Source organism: Cibotium barometz, chromosome 32, assembly GCF_041138505.1.
Source record: "Cibotium barometz isolate CiBa-2024 chromosome 32, ASM4113850v1, whole genome shotgun sequence".
Taxonomy (NCBI): Eukaryota; Viridiplantae; Streptophyta; class Polypodiopsida; order Cyatheales; family Cibotiaceae; genus Cibotium; species Cibotium barometz.
In genome coordinates, this window is record NC_141077.1 from 43,955,145 (window position 1) to 43,976,286 (window position 21,142).

General features: G+C 43.1%; 1 pseudogene; it reads left to right on the forward strand.

Moving 5' to 3' along the window:
- The first annotated feature begins 13,821 nt into the window (after positions 1 to 13,821).
- LOC147620231 (callose synthase 12 pseudogene) lies at positions 13,822 to 19,708 on the forward strand (annotated as a pseudogene).
- The last annotated feature ends 1,434 nt before the right edge of the window (positions 19,709 to 21,142 follow it).

Here is a 21,142-nt window from a genome sequence, read left to right on the forward strand (position 1 = left end):
TTCAATAATGCGTCAAGACTTGCATTACTCCATCCATAAACTGTTTGTAGATTGAGTAGTTCAAGAAGCACGTAAAATAGAGAATGTGCACCCTTCAAATACCGGTGTCGATAAAGCCTTGTAACTTCTTTAGATGCTCTTGATCAGTTTCATCGTCGTCCATACCTTTGGGATCATCCCTAAAAAGATGCCACACCATATCATCAAACACTACCTCTTCCACGACTTCGTGGGGTGCAAGGCTATTGTCATCCCTTTCCCACTCATCTCTGACAATAGATCCCGAAGCTCCAGCATCATCTCGTCGATGCTTTGCATGCTCTCACCGAGCGTAGGGCACCATGTTAATTTGGACACCATGAGTCATTTGGATACTATTAATTTACATCTACTCACCTCTAAACATGTTTGATTCCATTATCCATACATGGAGATGTGATTCAAGGTAATTTGACGCGCTCGTACAATGCATCCTTGACATCGATTACACATACACTTGATCCTTTGTCCCAACCACACATTGCGATTACGGTGACGCATTGTGTCATCTTCACCACCAGAACTGCTTGAGGAGGTTGATGACATCCCGTGTTACAAAAGAGCAAATACATAATCATAATCAATTTTTAATCAAAGTATAAAAGTCTCTGTATCACATGTATAACCACGTCTAAAAAAGCGTGTATTTGCGCTGCAATGTAACCATACACGCGATGATACATGCAGTGGTCTATGTCATACTTAAAAAAAAAAGCCGCCGCCTACTCCAAAACCCTATCGCTTTCGTCAATCTCATCTTCTTCATCGCCGCCAAAGCATCACAAGTGCAAGGAGCTTGCAAGGGCGGGTGGAACGAGCAGACACGTGGGTGAAAGAAACATACGCACAAAAGCCAAAAAGGAGACTCACTTATCAAGAGGTGAGTCAGTTGGTTGTGTCTCTTCCCTTCCTTTTCTTTATGCAAACGTCCCTTTTCTTTATGCAAGTGTCAAAAGCCAAAAAGGAGACTCACTTATCAAGAGGTGAGTCAGTTGGTCGTGTCTCTTCCCTTCCTTTTCTTTATGCAAATGTCCCTTTTCTTTGTGCAAGTGTCTCTGTTCTTTCTTCTCTTTCCTTGCCTTGTCTTTCTGCAACTGTCTTTGTTTATGAACACTGTCAACGAAATTGTACTTTTATGAACACTGTGAACGAAAGTGACGTTGGTTGGTAGGCGGCCTTTTTTGGCACTTTTTTTGGCAGAGTCGCATGTAAAATCGTGTGTATGCCTGCTGTACTCTGCTACTAGCACAGTTTTTTCACGCGAAGATACACGCGATCCTGGACGAGATTTTACACGCTCATTTACACACGACTTCATGATGCATGATACACTTCATGATACATGATGCATACAAATGGATTCTTTTTGCAGATTCTTCATGGATCTAGGTTCTTCAACCGATCCATTTGCGTACGGCACTTGGATGATGGAGATGCTAAATCATTTTGGGCGCCACCTTGGCCCAGTTGAGCTTATAGAGTATATGTATGCCCATCCTCCTCCTAGATTCCCTGGTATAGTCACCCCGCTCCTGAGTGCCCATGTGTTATATGTATATTATGTGTGCTATGTTATATGCACATTATGTGTGCATATACTAGGAGGCTAACCCACATTAGGCTTGTGAGTGAGCATGAGAGCATGGGAACAAGCTCTAGTGGAGCATGGGTTAGGACTAACCTTAAGGGTTAAGGTTAGGGTCAGGCATCCACCCAAGGGTCACACATGGGAAATGGAAAGTCAAGAGTCACTTGAGGGCCCTCCTATATAATAGGGGCATGGGGCTCACTCAAGGGAGGCTTGGGGGCTTAGAGACTTATGCTATGGTCTCTTGTGTAGAGGTCCATATCTACTCATCTACCATTTCACACTATAGCTACATGCTATTGGATTGGAATTATACCTCTTGATGGTATGGGACATCAAGGTAGAGGTATGATGTATTTCATCAAGGTAGAGGTATGATGTATTTCATTTATAATTCATGTGTGCATCCCTTGGGCTCGGGGGTGGTTGGGTGGTTGAGTTTATGCCTGATTTATGCATGTTTATGCATAACAATTATCTAGAGAGATCTTAGGATTTTAACAGTGGTATCAGAGCAATCTCTATTTAATTGTTATTGATTTTTTTCTAGTAAATTTTAATATTTACTAATAAAAATGTTATTTTTTAAATTTGTGTTGATGAATTACACGTGGATTGTCGATATGGCAATTGGAATGCGTGTTACTTCAATTCAATGGACGAATTGACGTTGCAGGGAAATTCCGTGAGTTTAATGCTATTTTTTTCTATTTTTTATGGTTTAAAATAAGCATTAATGGATTTTTTCATAAAAATACCACATATTTTATGGTGGATATTTTTTATAGAATGGATTTCCTAAATTTCTAGAATTTTTAGGATTTTTTTTCTAATTTTTAAGGAATTTTTTGAGCATTTTTATGATTAAAAATGTAAATTTTTAATACATTTTTGCGGGTTTTTCTGTGGGTATGCGATCAAATTTCTATCGATTTTCTACTGAAATGCAGTAGGGGATAGCATGTTGATGCATGAAATGCTCTCCCGTGTGCGTGGGGTCCTCTCTACCTTTCAATTTTGATTTTTCCTTCTTTTTTTCATGAGAATTTCTCTTAAAAAGGAATTTTTTTAATTATTAATCATAATTAATGTGAATTGTGATTAAGATATGTTTAATTAAAAAGTTTAATCAAATGATTAAAGATAATCCCCTGTTAACAGAGAGAGAGGGGAGGAAAGAGAATGGAAGGGAGAAGAAGGAGAGGAAAGAGCGGAGAAGAAGGAGAGGAGGGAGTTTTTTTTATTCCCTCCCTCTCCTTCCTTGCGCGCAAACACCGGGGGGGTGGGAGGGTGCGCTGCAGCCAGCCGGCAAAAAATCGCCCCCCCTTAAAAAAATCAAAATCCATATAAGCTAATAAAAGCTTATTATTTTTTTTAAAAAAATAAGTTTTTTATTATTTAAAAAAAGCTTTTGATAATATTTCAAAAAAAGCTTGAAAAAAGCCTGAAAATAGTGAGAAATTATGGGATTAAAGGAAAAAAGCTTGAAAAAAGCCTGAAAAATAGTGAGAAATTATGGGATTAAAGGCAAAAATCTCTCCAAAAATTTCTAGAAATTTCTTCTTGAAACTTTTTGGCTTTTCATCTTCCGGAAAACCTTTGGCTTTCCGTTTTCCTGAAACCTTTTGGCTTTCCAAATTCCGGAAAAACATTGGACCTTCCGTATTCCGGAAACTTTTAACCTTTCATATTCCAATTTTTTTTGTCTTTTCATTTTCCCAAAACTTTTGGCTTTCCATATTCCGAAAAAACCATTGGAATTTGGAAATTTTCTGACCGTTCGTATTCTAAAATGCGTTCGGGGTAATTTAAAATTTTTAAAAAATTCTTGAAAATTAGTGGAAAATTAGACAAAGGTTATTTTAAATTTTGAGAAAATGTGGGGTTGGTGTTTGGCATGTGGTGTGTCCATTCGGGCGCCCGTGACCATTCAAATTCTATTAAAAATAGATTTTTTGACCCAAAAAATTAGAAAAATCCATTAAAATTGTAAATTTTCATTGGATTTGAGAATTGTCGGGCGGAACTGGAAATTTCGTGAATGATGGAATTCTCAGGAAAAATTAGGAATATTCTAGATATTATTTTTAGAAATCCTAAAAATTGGTATTCTTAAAATATCAATGGTATTTTGCCAAATTTAATTGCTAAAAATATCTCAACTCATCTGGCACATGCACATATGCAATGCATCCAAAGACTTTTAGATGAGACAAATCTGGTTTTCTGCCAGTAAACCTCTCCTCTGGAGTTACATCATGTATGGCTGCAGTTGGAGTCCTGTTCATGATGTATACTGCTGTAGAAACAGCCTCAGCCCAATAGCAATGCGGCATATTCTTCTCTTCCATCAATGCTCGCGCAATCTCAGCAATGTGCCTGTTTTTCCGCTCAGCAACTCCATTTTGCTGCGGAGTGTATCTGCATGTAAACTGTCTCCGAATACCATTCTTCTTCAAAAATTCAGAGAACTCATTGGAGAAGTACTCTCCCCCTCCATCTGACCTTAGGCACTTTACATATTTCCCTGTTTGCTTTTCAACCAAAACTCTGAAATTCTGAAAGTGAGTGAACACCTCACTCTTCTCCTTCATGAAATATACCCACACTTTCCTTGTGTGGTCATCAATAAAAGTCACATAGTACCTGCAGCCTCCCATAGATATGGTCTTCGTAGGACCCCATACATCTGAATGCACAACATCTAGTGCATTTCTGCTCACATATCTGTTACGTGGAAACACATGCTTTGTTTGTTTCCCAAATTGGCATGCTTCACATATTTTCTGCATACCTTCCACTTTAAATTTTGGCAGCCCTGTCACAATTCCTTTTGTCTGCATAGACTTCAATCTCTACACATTTACATGTCCAATCCTTTTATGCCAAATGTCTGTGTCTGCAACAATTCCTGAACCATTTGCAAACATCGCAACACTCATTTCAGGCATGTCTACATTTAATGTAAACATTCTGCCCACTCTGTTGCCTTTTGCAACCAACCTGCACTTGTCTTTAAAATCTTCAACATAACATCCATCAGAACCTGCAAACCCTGCTCAATCATCTGGCCAACTGAAACCAGATTCTTTGTTATGTTCGGTACATGAAGTACATCTCCAAGGTACTTCACTTTACCATCCTGTATAGACAATGGCACATCTCCAACATGGGCAATTGGATGAGCAATGTCATCCCCTGTTTCCACAAAACCTGGTCTTTCCGGGTTTTTCATCTCCTTGAACCACTCCCCATGACTCGTCATGTGGTTCGAAGCGCCTGAATCCACATACCATACATTATCTTTTTGTGCTGCATCAACATTTTCAGACATGGCATTCACGACATGCTGCATAACAAACAACCTTTCATTATCCTCATTATTTCTGCTTGAGGATGCATAGTTGTTTTGCTGCACTTTCCCATTTTGCATGTCAGCCTGCTTCTTATAACATTCTGCCTGTACACATCCAGGCTTACCACAATAATAGCATTCACGTGCATCATTATATTGCCTTTGCCAATTTCCACGGCCTCTTTGACTCCCCGTGCCTCTGAATTTGCCTCTTCCACCTGCGTGTTGTTGTTGTTGTTGTTGATTCTGGGACTATTGTTGCTGCTGCTGCTGCTGGCCATAATTCTGATTACCTGTTCGGCCACCTCCTTGACCGCGTCCACGGCCTCCTCTACCTCGTCCTCTTCCTGAACTCGTGTAGAAGGCCTGTTGCTCTGAACTGTTTTTGCTTTGTGAAGACTGTTGGTCTTCACCCAAGCTCTTCTCTTCGATAATCAGCATAGACACCAAATCTGTAAAGTTGGGAATGTTTTTCCGAGTTTGAATGGACGTCTTGAATGCCTTGTATTGTGGCCCAAGACCACGTAGACAGACTTCCACCTTGTCATCATCATCTACTACTGACACACCAATAGATGCAAGGGATTCCACAATACCCTTTATCTTCAGCGCATAGTCATTCACAGACATGCTCTTTTTCTCCACAGTATGAAGTTCATTCTTCAACTGTATCTTACGTGCCTTGGTATTTGTTTCATAGAGCTTTACCAAGGTGTCCCACGCCTCCTTGGGGGACTTGGCATCCTGAATGCGCCCAATCATGGTGTCCTGTATACTAATGGAGAGCCAATACATAACCTTCCTGGCTCCTTGGTTCCAGTCTTTAAACTCTTTCACATCTGCAGCAGTCGGATTTATATCCGGTATCTCTGGTGCCTCTTCATGCTCACCTTCTATGTAGTCCCAATAGCCTTTTCCCATCAGGAAATTCGTCAACCTGAACCTCCAAGCATGGAAGTTATTCTTATCCAGCTTCTCAGCCACAATCTGTGTTATGCCATCATTAGACATCTTTCCAAACACACAATTTTACCAGAAACTGCACTCTGGTTTTTCCTGCACAAATGCTGTATTTTCTGCAGCGGTACTGTAGTACTCTCAAATGTCACAACCAGTGACTTCAATGTGCATACATACACCCAATGGCAACTGTAGACCTCTTTGCAGCACCCACAGTGTCTGCACAGTCAATCTCTCTTCCTGCAGTTCTTAAAGCAGAGTTCTGCAGAGAATCGATGACTTACCCGCAGTGCTCGAAATCGCCTGCTTTCTGAAAAACGGAGGTCCAGACGCGCCCGAAACGCGTTTTGGGCCCAAAAATCGTAGTCCGATAGGACTGTATAGTTGCCCTATAGCTTTACTCCCGCGAAGAAAGCTCCTCAATCAGAGACCGTTTGCCGGTGCCTCCCGTAGAGCTCCCGACAAGGGTGTAGTCACCAACACAATAGGGAAGAGTAGTTGAAGCTCTTACCCTCGTACAACTTCCTATGGTTCTCTTGCTTGCAGCTCAGCCCTTAGCACGAACCAGGCTCTGATACCATGAAAAGATGCAGGGGGGAAGAGAGCTTGAACTCTTGCAAGCACACACATACACTCACAAACCCTAATAGAGAACACACAAGGTGAGAGGCTGAAAATCTTCTTCTTCTCTACTCAACACTCAACACACCATATACAAGATAAGAGTACACGTAATATGAAATGTATTCAACCAATACATACACGGGTTTTCTATAGTGTGAACCCGACTAAATGAGCTGGCGCTATAACTACTCCACAACCTTCTGTGCTTGCGGGTCCGACGAGACGGCAGGCTTCTCCTCTCTCCCCACACCCATTGAGGAGACATACCCCTTCCCAGACACACTCACGCACCCCCTCCCAGGCACCGTCACATCAGGGCTCACAGCCACCATCACATACTCCCTCACAGCCACTGTCATGTTTAGTGTCACGTCCATAGTCACGTACATAATCCCCTAGTCATCGTGACTCCACCCGCAGTACAGAGGAGAGCAGATGACGCCGCAGTAGGGAGAGTGGGAGTGGAGGATGCGACGTGTTGAAATATACAAGTGAATAGGGTGTGTGTGGGAACAAGCTCTTGGATAGAGGCTGTAAAAGAGGAGATGTAATTGTGAAAGAACCTGTGAAAAGGTGAGAAGAATCTACTGGGAGAGAATAAAGGGTGGCATGAGAGAATTTAGGAGTGTGGAGTTATTCTGGGAGATATTCAGGGAAAAGAGAAGAGGTGGAGAGAATCAGGCAAAAGGTGGAGATATTCTGGGAGTGAATCATGGAGAAATCAATGGGATTTGATGCTTGATGTAAACTCTATAAATTGAGGCATAGCCCTAATGAGAATTTGCTGGTTTTTGAGTATCCATGCCTACATTAATCTATTTGCTAATTATTCACTAATTACGTCTTAATCATTTGCTAATCACTTTATTAATGATGTTGATTCTAGTGTTTGATCCACCATAGCTCATCATTATGCTCAAATTTCAACATGGTATCAGAGCCATGCCTAGAATCAATTAGGTTTATGAGCCCATTAGTTAATTAATTAGGATTAGTAGGTAATTAGCAAAAAATCAAATTTTTAGTGAGTTTTCACTTCTCCCCTTCACCCCCAGCCAGTGGAGGACTCCATTCTCCTTGCACACATAACATTAGGCTAAGCCCTTTTAGGTACTTATAGTAGACTCATAGGGCTACATACTCCTTAAATCTTGTGGGCCAATTCAGCGCAAAACTGCAGATTTTCGCAGAATGAAGGGCACCGTTTTTCTGAGGAATTTTTGCCATTGCTACTTGCTCAAATCAAATTGCTTCAATTCCTCCTAGCCCAAGGGGTAATCAAGCATGCTCTACAAGCTGGTGAAGACAGAATTCAATTTTATCAAGTCTACAGTGAGATCCAAGCTCTTCATCAAATCTGCAGGTGACTTTGGTAAAACAGAGATTAAGCTTTCAATATTTGGTCAAATCTTGTGTTTCTTGGCTTAATCCTCTACTAGACTCATTGCTATTGATGCCTTTGAAAGCATTTGAGCTCATTTGAAGTGGAAGGCACCAGATCTGGACTCCCCGCATACTCTGTTTTCTGCACACAAAACAGAGCATTAATTTGCTAATCAGTGATTAATCAGTGCTAATCACTATATTTTGGTGCAATTGAGGGTTCAAATTAACCATTAGGTATCTGATACAGATCCCTATAACTTCAGATTGCAAATCGGAGTTGGTTTGATACTCCAACCATCCCGTACAAATTGGTTACCCTTGATTTAATGTAATTTCTGGTAAAATTGTGCTGATAAATTTGTGAAAATCATCATTTTGCATTCAACCTTTGGTTAATGCCTGCAAATCTCACTCAAATTCAAGATTATTCACAGCCAGAGTTGCATTTGGGAATGTGCATGAGAATGAATGCTATACGCATTATGTATTGGGCACATTACATCAGTGTAGAAATGGGAACAGACACTGCCCTTGTCCAGATTAAGGCAAGAGGTAAGACCTCCCGCATAAACTTGAGTTTGCATTACATAATGATACAAAATAAACATAAAAATCCCAAAGGAACTGTCAGCAAAACATTGAAACATGTTGCTCACATAAAGCAAAAAGACCTGACGGACGAGCTCATGGCCCCAGCCATGGAAGAAGAAGAATATCTCTTCCCAAGAAGAGGATCCACACCAAGAAGATCTGAAGGAAGACATGGACACGAGAAGAGAAGCTGCCACAAGAAGAGAAGCTGCCCCAAGAAGACTGAAAGAAGAGACGGACGCGTGGAGAGAAGCTGCCACGACAAGAAGACTGAAGAAAAGAGAAGATGTGAGACTCCAAAGAGTGAGGAGCCATGTGAAAATCTCTGAGAGAGAGAGAGAGAGAGAGAGAGAGAGAGAGAGAGAGACCCCACAACCCAATGTAACCTGCCCCAACAAAGCAAAACCACCTCTGAGCCACCGATGATGTAGGCCACGTGGTAGATGTATGTGTGAGCACTTTAGTCAAGGTCGCGGGCACTTATAGTAGCCTTGGACACATAGAGAGAGAGAGAGTGTCAAGGACTATGGAGTTTAGGGACTTGAGGCACTGGTCGCGGACTGTCAAGTAAGAAAGAAACTTGATACAAGGTCCAGGTGTGCTGAGATAACTTGAGGGGAGGAGTAGACACTGGTCGCGGACTACCAAGTAAGGGGAGGCAAACTTGGTATAGGGTCTAGGTGTACTAGGAGTATTCACTTGAGGGGAGGTGTTGAAATATACAAGTGAATAGGGTATGTGTGGGAACAAGCTCTTGGATAGAGGCTATAAAAGAGGAGATGTAATTGTGAAAGAACCTGTGAAAAGGTGAGAAGAATCTACTGGAAGAGAATAAAGGGTAGCATGAGAGAATTTAGGAGTGTGGAGTTATTCTGGGAGATATTCAGGGAAAAGAGAAGAGGTGGAGAGAATCAAGCAAAAGATGGAGATATTATGGGAGTGAATCATGGAGAAATCAATGGAATTTGATGCTTGATGTAAACTCTATAAATTGAGGCATAGCCCTAATGAGAATTTGCTGGTTTTTGAGTATCCATGCCTACATTAATCTATTTGCTAATTATTCACTAATTACGTCTTAATCATTTACTAATCACTTTGTTAATGATGTTGATTCTAGTGTTTGATCCACCATAGCTCATCATTATGCTCAAATTTCAACACGACGGATGCTTTGGTGGGGGAGGTAGAGGGAGAAGAGTTAGAGGAGACAGTAAGGATGAGGAGGTGGTGAGAGAGGTAGAGGGAGAGATATACTATGATGTGACAGATAGGGGTGGGATAGTGATGGATGCGAGGGGGAAAGAGGTAATGGAATACATGCGTGGGGTAGTATCAAACTTGTATAGAAATTATTTTATTAAATTTAAAGATCAAAATAGCCGATTAGTTGGGGAGGTGATAGATGCTGTACAAAGTCGGTACCCCAATCCCCCACATGCGACATTCTCGGATGTATGGGGAAGGACGCAAATAAGGGAGATCTTAAGTAATAAAAAGATCTCACCTTATGAAACTCGCGTATGATGATCGGGTAGATCAAGCTGCGGGTGGCTATCCTGCGACGAGAAACCTGCCACACTGCCTACAAACGCGAGTGGAAGGAGGCAAAGAAACGAGCAGAGGGTGGCGTGAAGAGCAAGCAGCATGTGGAGGCACAACGGATCCATATGGAGACCATTGGATCTTCGTATTTCAGATCTGGAGGCGTCGAGTCGTGTGGGAGAGGCAGAGTTCATAAGTATCTTGCCACCTTATTTGATTTTTTACTTAATTCATTGATGCGCTGATTGTTTTAATCTTACAAATTGTGTTGATTATGTTATAACGACGGGTTATGGGGAGGAGGCCCACAGCCCATGAGACTGCGTATGCTCGCCGGCATAGCAGACGTGACACATGGGCCCTCTTTAGAACCGAGGGACGTATTACGGACGCGAAGTTTGAGATGGCCATGAGACCGTACGGTCGACAGGTACTTGAAAACTCCAAATGAATGATTTTGGTTTATTAAATTTTGAATTACATATATATATACTTATATATGATATATTACTTGAACAGGCACAAGCTGGTGTTGCACCCGTTGATGCTCCTGCCGCCGCCGCTGATGGTCCATTCGCCCTGCTGCTCCTGCTCCTGCTGGACGTGAACGACAGGGTGAGCACTACTCTTCGGAGATGTATACCAATGTGAGCTCATCTGATCTTGGAGGGAGCAGCTCGTCATCATCTGAGTCTAAGTAGTACTCAGACTTATACTATCACATCCGTATTGAGGATGTGGTTGTATATATATTTTTGTAACTGAAGCCATGGGATTTTTTAGACAAACCAATTTGATTATGTATATATTTGTATATAATTGAAGCCATGGGCTACTTCGACATATGGACTCCCTTGTATATATGTTTTTATGTAATGAAAGCCATGGGCTTATTTCAGCACACATAAAATTTTGATAGTATTGTATTCATGTCTTTCTTGAATCGTGTATTGATAATGTCGTTCTTGAATCGTGTATTGACAATGCACAAAATGTTCTTCGTGGATGGTGCAATGCACCAAAAAAAATCCAGAGAGTGCTATTGGGTGCTGGAATGCCAGAATAAGTTTCAAGCACCAAATACCACTCTCTGGATTTTTTATTTTTGCTCTCTGTTCACATGTATCTGCGCGTAAAGTCTGCCAAAGTCGCGTTTATGTGTGCGGAAAATCTGTTAAACACGCGTGTATCGGTGCAGCAAAATTGGTAAAACACGTGTATAAGCCCGTGTATCAATGCATTTGACGGGCATCATACACGCGCTTTTACACGCATGTCTGTGGCCGCGATTATACACCCGTTGATACACCCCCGCTACTTTTTTTCACGTCATTTTCCGTGGCTAGTAGCGCGGGTATGAGCCCGATCCCTTGTAGTGAGAGAAGTTGCTCCCAACAAGGACACATGTTTTGGGCAAGGCTAGGTAAGCTTTTACCTTAAATATCAATTATGTAGAGAAGTGTTTCTTTTAGTATGTGTTTAGTGTGTTGTGCATCAAAAGGCATTGGTTATTGAAGATGCACACATTAAGAGCTTTCTATCTTGATGAAAACATTTAGTCTTTGTCCCTTCAAAGTTCTAAGGATTCATAAAGTTTGTTGTAATGGAGAGATTGGTAAGAGTCACACCTACATTATCCGTGGATTCCCAAAAGAATGACTTTGAGCTATATAAAATGGCAACCACATGTGAAATGCAGTTTTCACTCCATCTTGTTGAGATGAATGAACTTAATATGCACTATGTGGATATCACACAAATGGGTGTGAAGTTGGATGTTAAAATATAACATTTTCATATGCAATACTAGAAAGAGCACTTTGATCTTGGTTCAAAAGCATTAAAAGTTTTTCCAAGGCAATTAAAAGAGGGTTTTCTCTTGTATATGGCTAAAAGTGGTGTCAAACATAAGCCTCAATGTACTATATGAGGTCAATTTCTCCCTTCACTTGACATTTTGTGTAACTTTACGAAAAGCTTTTTGTGGAAAAGGTTATCGATGATTTAAATGTGAGGTTCATACATTGCTTCATTATGTGAAAATCATAGATTCCAAAAGTTATGGCACAAATGAGGATCTAAGGGGTAACTAGCATAGACTCCCTTGTTCAAAAAGTTCCTTACACACACGTTTATTTACCTCATCCCTTTGCAAAGTGAGGGGAGGTGGATGGGCCGAAATTAAACCCGCGTCTCTATGTATAGAGAATGTTGCTCTACTACTATTAGACCCCCCGCCCCCTCCTTCCTTACGTTCAAAAAGTTTGGATATAGAGAGCGCCTGCCAATAGATAAGAGTGAGTGTGGGATAGAGAGTATGTTGAGTTTACTCTTACCTTGATGAATGCATGTTCTAGAGCTACTTTTCATAAGGCTTGGAATAAAGTGCTTGGTTATATTATATTTATGCTTATCCAAATTTGATAAGACTTTGGCAAATCATTCTTGAAATGCCAACTCGTACCATTTCATGTGAGCGTGGTTTTTTAAATCAGAATTGAATCAAGGATGATGAGTTGATATGTCTCTATACCTTAGATGAGCCGATGTCTTTTTCATGAAGTGCTCCACAAATCTTGCCTCTACAACAAACTATGTTTATGTCCCTAGGTGAGCTATCTTGCCTGTCAAAAAGCAATTTTTTGGGAAAATGCATGTAAAGAATAGTTTTTAGTGTATTTGAATGTTTGTTCAAAATAGGCAAACAATGTTGGTATGCAACAATTCAAAGGGCATTAAAGTTTATACTTTATTTTTAGCTATTGAAATTAAAGAAAACCACCCAAGGATTTTTGCAAACCTTTTTTTAGGGAATAAAATTTGATACGTTTTCACTGGTTGAAAGATAGTAATGTGCCATTTCTTCTCAGTTTGGGGAGGCGTGTGAACAGGAGCTTAAATGATTGGAAGTTGAAAGTCCGGACGCACGGCCGGTCCTCAATCCAATCGAATGTGGCTGCTCGTTTAGGACGAGGACGCCCATGTTGGCACGGGGATCGCCCCACACGATTTAAGGCATTGAGATACTCAAAAGTCAACGCCACGTGGGCGCCACGTCGCACGTCGAGCCAAGTAAATTTGTTTTGCGGGTTTTGGCAATTTCAACTCCAAAAAAAAGAAGAAAAACAACAGTCTTTTCATCTCCACTCCTACAGCTCCGCTCCCTTCCTTTCTTTAGCTTCCTGCAGGAAATTCGTGATCGCGTATACCGAGCAGCAGCATCAGGAAGCCTGCTTCATTGCTGCACAATGTTTTGCTTCCTTTCATCCAAGAGGAGGAAAAAGCTCAATTCAGCATCTAATATGGAGTTTAAAGCCTCAAAGTAGTGGCATCTGCTATGGGGTTTAAAGCCTCAAAGTAGTGGCATCTGCTATGGGGTTTAAAGCCTCAAAGTAGCACGATCTGTTATGGGGTTTAAAGCCTCTGCTATGGGCTCAATCTCTTTATCTGCTATGGGCTCAGCCTCTTAATCTTCTCAATCTCAATTAGAAGGGTGCTGCATTGTTCAAGGGTTTAACAGAAGCAAAGTTTGCACTTCGTTGGCGTAGCTCATTGCAGCAATCCAGAGGTACATTTCTTCCTTTTTATTTCCGTTCCTCCATTTTTGCAGCCCATGATGAGGGGCGCACAAAACTTTTCGTTTCTGTTTCTAGTTTTGTTTGTTTGTTTGTTTCTGTGTGTGTGTGTGCGCGTGCTTGATGTTATCTTGCACGTTTTGCACAGGGGAGAAGAGAGATCTTCTTCCATGGATCGCTGGGAAGATCAAGATGTGGAAAACAGGAGGCCTGCTAGGTATCAAGACGTGGAGCTGGAGGTCGAAGAAGAGACCTTCAACATTTTGCCATTGCATGACATGCTGGCAGACAATGATGCAGTGCGCTTTCCCGAGGTTCGAGCGGCCTGTGCTGCTCTGCAAGCAGTCGGAGAGCTGGCTAGGCCCGAAGGTTGGAGGCAGCGCATGGATCTGCTGGATTGGCTTGCTTTGCTCTTCGGCTTCCAAGCAGGCAATGTGAAGAATCAACGTGAGCACATAGTTATGTTGCTTGCAAATGACCAGATGCGGTTCCAGCCCCCTCCGGATCCCATTGATCGCCTGGATGGAAGGGTGGTACACAAGCTGATGAAGAAGGTACTCAAGAACTACATCAGCTGGTGCTCCTTCTTGGGCAAAGCAAATAATCTCTGGCTGCCAAGGAACAATGAGGTGCAAGAGCAGCGGGAGCTTCTCTACACCTCCCTCTATCTCCTCATCTGGGGGGAGGCTGCTAACCTTAGGTTCATGCCCGAATGCCTCTGCTTCATCTTCCACAACATGGCCAGTGAGATGAATAAGGTTCTGGAACACTACATCAATGATGCAGCTCAACCATCAAGGCCCGTCTACTCTAGCGAGAATGCCTTCCGCATCAGGGTCGTCACTCCCCTTTACAAGATTGTCAAGGCAGAGGCCGAGGCTTCTCGTGATGGAAAAGCTCCCCACTCTGCCTGGCGAAACTATGATGACATGAATGAGTTCTTTTGGTCCAAGAGGTGCTTCACGCAGCTTTCATGGCCATTGAATCTATCTTGCTCTTTCATGGCAGAACCATCTAGCCAGCAGCGCAAGGTTGGAAAGACGGGCTTCGTCGAGCAGCGCTCCTTCTGGAACATCTTCCGAAGCTTTGATCACCTGTGGACGGGCTACATCCTTCTGTTGCAGGCCATGATCATTATGGCCTTTCACAGTGACAGAAACCCTTGGACACAGCTTGTGGACCGTGATGTCCAAGCAAGAATTCTGAGCATCTTCATCACTTGGGGAGGCTTGCGCATTCTCCAATGTCTGCTGGATATGGCCATGCAGTACCAGCTCATTACTGTTGACACCATGCTCATTGGCCTGCGCATGCTCTTGAAAATTGCTGCTGCATCTGTCTGGACCCTGGTGTTTGTTGTCCTCTACACTAAGATGTGGAAGGAGAGGCACAGTGTGGGTGGCTGGTCTGCTGGTGCTAACACTGCCTTCATACGGTTCCTTGAGGCTGCCGTGGTGTTCATCCTGCCAGAAATTCTTGCACTCACCCTCTTCATCCTTCCGTGGATCAGAAACTTTGTGGAGAAATCTGAATGGAGGATCTTCCATGCCTTGACATGGTGGTTTCAGTCTCGCTGGCTCGTTGGCCGTGGCCTTCGTGAGGGGATCTGGGACAACATCAAGTACACTCTCTTCTGGCTGGTTGTCTTTCTGGTCAAGTTCTCCTTCAGCTACTTCCTGCAAATCAGGCCGCTGGTTGAACCCACCAAGGAGCTGTGGGCTTTGAGCAACATCAATTATGCATGGCATGAGTTCTGGGGTAAAGGCAGCAATAGATTTGCGGTCTCTGTACTGTGGGCGCCTGTGCTGCTGATCTACTTCATGGACATGCAGATCTGGTACACGGTGTTCTCCTCCTTTGCTGGTGCTCTGGTGGGGCTGTTCGCGCATCTCGGAGAAATCCGCAATATGCAGCAGCTGAAGCTGCGGTTCCCCTTTTTCGCCAGCGCAGTCGCCTTCAACCTCATTCCCGAGGAGTCGCTGCTGCCAATCAAAGCATGGGGCAGCTGGTTAGCCACCATTAGAAACGCTTGGCGCAGGCTCAAGCTCAGGTATGGATTGGGCGCCAATTACAAGAGGCATGCTACAGATTCCCTAGAGGCTGGGAAGTTTGCTTTCATGTGGAACTCCATCATAAGCATCTTCAGGGAGGAGGACCTTGTCAGTGATTGGGAGTTGCAGCTGTTGGAGATTCCGGCCCCTGCGTGGAACATAAGTGTGATTCAGTGGCCCTCTGTACTCCTGTCCAATGAACTGCGTCTTTGTGTGGGACAGGTTGCAAAATGGCATGGCTCAGATGACAAACGGCTGTGGAGGAAGATCTGCAAAATCGAGTACCGGAGGTGTGCAGTAATAGAATGCTATGACAGTATCAGACACATTCTCCGGAGAATCATCAAGGAGGGGAGCAATGAGCATCGCTTGGTGGAAAGACTCTTGTCAGGCATCCAATATTCTTTGGAATCTGGCACATTTTTACAGGACTACGCGGTGAAAGAGCTGCCTGAAGTTCATAAGCAGGTTTTGGCTCTTGTTACACTCCTGGACAAAAGGAAGCTTGGGCCCGATGACCTTCTAGCTGTGGTGCGTGCATTGCAGAACCTGTATGAAGTTGTGGTCCGTGATCTGAGAAAGCAGCCTCTGGAGTCGCAGCATGTTTCCGAGTTGGCAGCAGAGCTTTTGTTTGCAGATGTGGTCGAGCTTCCAGACTTAGGGGATGCATCCTTCTTTCGTCAGCTGAGGAGGTTCAAAACTACTCTTAGCACAGAAGAATCCATGAATGATGTTCCAAAGAATCTTGAAGCCCGGCGGCGCATTGCCTTTTTCAGCAATTCATTGTTCATGAACATGCCCCATGCACCTACAGTAGAGAAGATGCTTGCCTTCAGTGTCCTGACGCCCTACTACAATGAGGATGTCATGTACAGCAAAGAAAAACTGCTGGACGAAAATGAGGATGGGATCTCCATCCTTTATTATCTTCAGAAAATCTTCCAGGATGAATGGGATAACTTCAAGGAGCGCATGCGCCGTGACATGGATGTGAAGGATGACAAGGAGCTTTGGAAACTGGACAAGTCCTTGCAGCTCAGGTTGTGGGCTTCATATAGAGGGCAGACCCTGGCTCGCACAGTTCGAGGCATGATGTACTATCACAAAGCACTAAAACTTCTTGCTTACTTGGATGGGGCATCTCAAGTGGAGATGCAAGAAGGCAGGGAGCTTCTGGCTGCTCTCTCAATCAGAAGGGAAAGCGCCGATAAGCTCTCTGCTCAGCATGCCTCCCCTAGCTCAAGCCATCACTGGGTTCTCAACCGCACAAGAAGTGGTGTTGGTGGGCTCTTCAAGGAGGCTCAGCAGGAAGCTCTTGCCAACATGAAATTCACCTATGTGGTCACGTGCCAAATCTACGGTGCTCAGAAAGCCAAGAGAGAAGTGCAAGCAGAGGACATCTTGTTCCTCATGAAAACACACAATCCCCTCAGGATTGCATATGTTGATGAGGTGATTACAGATGGCATTTCAAAGCAGTACTTCTCTGTCCTTGTGAAGTATGATCCCCTCCTGGAGAAGGAAGTTGAAATCTACAGAATAAAACTACCGGGGCCTCTGAAGCTGGGTGAAGGAAAGCCAGAAAATCAAAACCACGCTGCTATATTCACGAGGGGAGATGCCTTGCAGACCATTGACATGAACCAGGACAACTACTTTGAGGAGGCACTTAAAGCTCGCAATCTGCTCCAGGAGTTCACTGTGCATCATGGTTTGCGGCGGCCACAGATTTTAGGTGTTCGAGAGCACGTCTTCACTGGTTCTGTCTCATCTTTGGCATCTTTCATGTCCGCTCAAGAGACCAGTTTTGTCACACTGGGCCAGCGGGTGCTTGCAAATCCTTTAAAGGTGCGAATGCATTATGGTCACCCAGATGTGTTCGATCGCCTCTGGTTTCTGACAAGGGGAGGCATCAGCAAGGCATCCAGGGTAATCAACATCAGTGAGGACATCTTTGCAGGGTTCAATTGTACATTGAGAGGAGGCAATGTGACCCATCATGAATACATCCAGGCAGGCAAGGGCAGAGATGTAGGCCTGAATCAGATAGCCCTTTTCGAGGCTAAGGTTGCCAGCGGGAATGGTGAACAGATCCTGAGCCGGGATGTCTACCGTTTGGGTCACCGTCTGGACTTTTTCCGCATGCTTTCATTCTACTACACCACGGTTGGCTTTTTCATCAGCAACATGATGGTGGTGCTCACAGTGTATGCTTTCTTATGGGGTAGAGTGTACATAGCCCTCAGTGGACTAGACAAATCAATCCAAGGGAAGGGTGTTTTTGCCAACCGTGCCCTCACTGCCTCTCTCAACCAGCAGTTCATCGTTCAGCTTGGAATATTTACTGCTCTGCCCATGATTGTTGAAAACACCATCGAACGTGGCTTTACTTCTGCAATATGGGATTTCCTCACCATGCAATTGCAGCTTTCGTCTGTCTTCTTCACGTTCTCGCTAGGGACAAGAGCCCACTTCTTTGGCAGGACTGTGCTTCATGGTGGCGCAAAGTACCGCGCTACTGGTCGTGGATTTGTGGTGGTGCATGAGAAGTTCGCCCACATCTACAGGCTGTTTGCAAGAAGCCATTTCGTCAAGGGTGTGGAACTCATTCTTCTTCTTGTGATATACCAGTCCTTTGGTGCTGTCGGTGCCAATACCACAGCTTACATCCTCATCACATTTTCAAGTTGGTTTTTGGCCCTTTCCTGGATCATGGGGCCATTTCTATTCAACCCTTCTGGTTTTGATTGGCTGAAAACAGTTGGGGATTTTGAGGACTTCTTGGATTGGATCTGGTACAGGAAAGGCATCGCGACCAAGTCAGAGAAAAGTTGGGAGATCTGGTGGGACGAGGAACAAGATCATCTGAGGAACACAGGGTTCTGGGGGAAGGTTTTCGAGGTGGTGTTGAATTTGCGCTTCCTCTTCCTACAGTATGGTGTAGTATACCAGCTCCATATTGCTGGTAACAGTAAGAGCATCCTTGTTTACCTTCTATCTTGGGTCTATATGGTTGTGGTTGCAGTGATTTACATCATCTTGTCACTTGCTGCAGTTAGGTTCTCAGTAAAAAAACACATCTATTACAGACTGATCCAGGCCTCAGTAGCAGTGGGTGTTGTTGTGGTGCTCATACTGCTGGTGAAGCTGACTTCTTTCCATATCCTGGATACAATACTTAGCCTGCTGGCGTTCGTGCCCACAGGATGGGGTTTACTTTCGATTGCTTCGGTGTACAGGCATCTCCTTAAGCGTACACCCTTGTGGCCATTCATCGTTTCCATGGCCCGCCTGTATGAGCTTGCCCTTGGGATCATGGTATTCATTCCTGTGGCAGTGTTGTCATGGTTGCCGGGCTTCCAAAACATGCAGACTCGCATACTTTTCAATCAAGCTTTCAGCAGAGGGCTTCAAATTTCCCGGATACTGGTTGGGAAGAGACCAAATGCAGGCTACTAGACACCAATATGCATGCTATGTATGCTCTGCTCAAGCTCATACAGATAAGTGGAGAAGCAATGGAGGCTGGCTTGTTGTCATCATGCCAGAAGTGTGAGGTCTTTTGTCCTCAAAAGACCTTAAAAAATCCATGTTCCACATGGAACTACTCTTAATGAGTTGATATGTACAACACAGAGTTTGTTCTTTGAGGCTCAATAAATATGTGCTGGGTAGGGAGAGCCTTGATTCTCTATTCATGTGCTTGTTGGTGTGAGTACTAGTAGCACTTGGTTCAAAATAAGCACAATGTGCGTAAGTGAAGACTATCATGAATCTATGTGCATGGGGTTAGAGGAATACCTTGTGTTTGCTTCAATGATGACAAGTAGTGCTTTTTTCAAGTAGAGCTTGAAAAAGACAAGCATAAGGCCTTCTTGCAATAAATACCATCACTGGCTGGCAATCACTGTAGTTGCACACAACTTTGAATCAAGGGGTTGGCCAACATATTAGAACCTTTGTATGCTTTAGAGCCATGCATGCACCAACCGAGAGCAAGATTTCTGTAAACCTAATATGAGATTAATGTGTATATCTATACAAGCCTCAAACATAGCCCCTTACACACACACACCGGTGCTCTCTCTCTCTCTCTCTCTCTCTCTCTCTCTCTCTCTCTCTCTAAGTATATTGCTTGAAAAAGCCAAGCATAAGGCCTTCTTGCAATAAATACCATCACTGGCTAGCAATCACTGTAGTTGCACACAACTTTGAATCAAGAGGTGCATAAAAGATACAAGATCTTTAATTAAGATACTTGCAAACATTGTATTATGAGAGGGATTGGTGAATGAAGCCACGGAAATAGAGTGTATGCCCAACCTATGACAATATTTAAAGAAATAAGGGGTGGGTGGGATGTATCCCTCAAATAAGAGTAGTGGTTAATGATAAACTTTATTCTATTTATAGGTTTCAGAAATATAATATAAAAATAACTTTTAAAAGCAAATAAAAAATATCCAATATGTATGTGGATGACTTACGGCATATAAAGAGCATATAAAGACAACACAATCTCCCTCTCACTCAAACTTATCTCCCTCTCAAACTCAAACTTTCTCTCTCACTCAATATCTCTCTCTCCCTCTCCATCTCTCTCCAACTTGCTCCATCTCTCTATTGTTAACTCAATTATCTAAAATGTCATGCCACTTCAACTACAATGTCATAGCTCCAAGTTAAGTGCACAAAATTGCATTAAAATAATGTAAAAATCAAAATTTTTTTGTCATTACAAGATATGGATTACATCAAAGAGGGTGGTGTGGCTGATGATGGAGTAAGGTGGCTACATATGGGGAGCTCTACTTGAAACAAATTGCAATGAACTGAATGCCATAGACGAAGCTCTAGTCTTATCTTACAAAATTCTCACTATGCTCAATAACATATCAAATGCGATTCTCATCTACATCCAACATGTATGGGTGGGTTCCCTCTCACGGTTTCGATTCTATGAAGACATTGTCATCCACCTTAAAACCTAGGTGATCAGTAGCTACCTCACCGCCACGACTGTCATACTTCGATCGACTAGACGTAGTGTGATGGAGGTGTGTACATATGGCAAGAGGATGGCAATGACAAAAACAAAGACCTGTGTGCACACACATGTAACTACCTTAGCAAATTCATGGTGGTTCACTTAAAAACTAAAATGAGTACAATCCACTCTTTCACTCACCTCTTTTCATCCATCTTATGATATGAGATACATGGGTATATGCATGAATAGGTGGTACACTAGCTACCAGATTTCAGGGTTGGGAGCTAGGAGGTAGCTTAGTTGGTAGCCATAGGAATGTTGGGAATTTTAAAAGACTTCAATAAGTTTTTTATTTTAAATTCAATTCAGGGTGCGGCAAAATCAAAGGAGTGGGGGCACTACCTTTGCATGTCTCACAACCATCATGAGGAGTGCCCG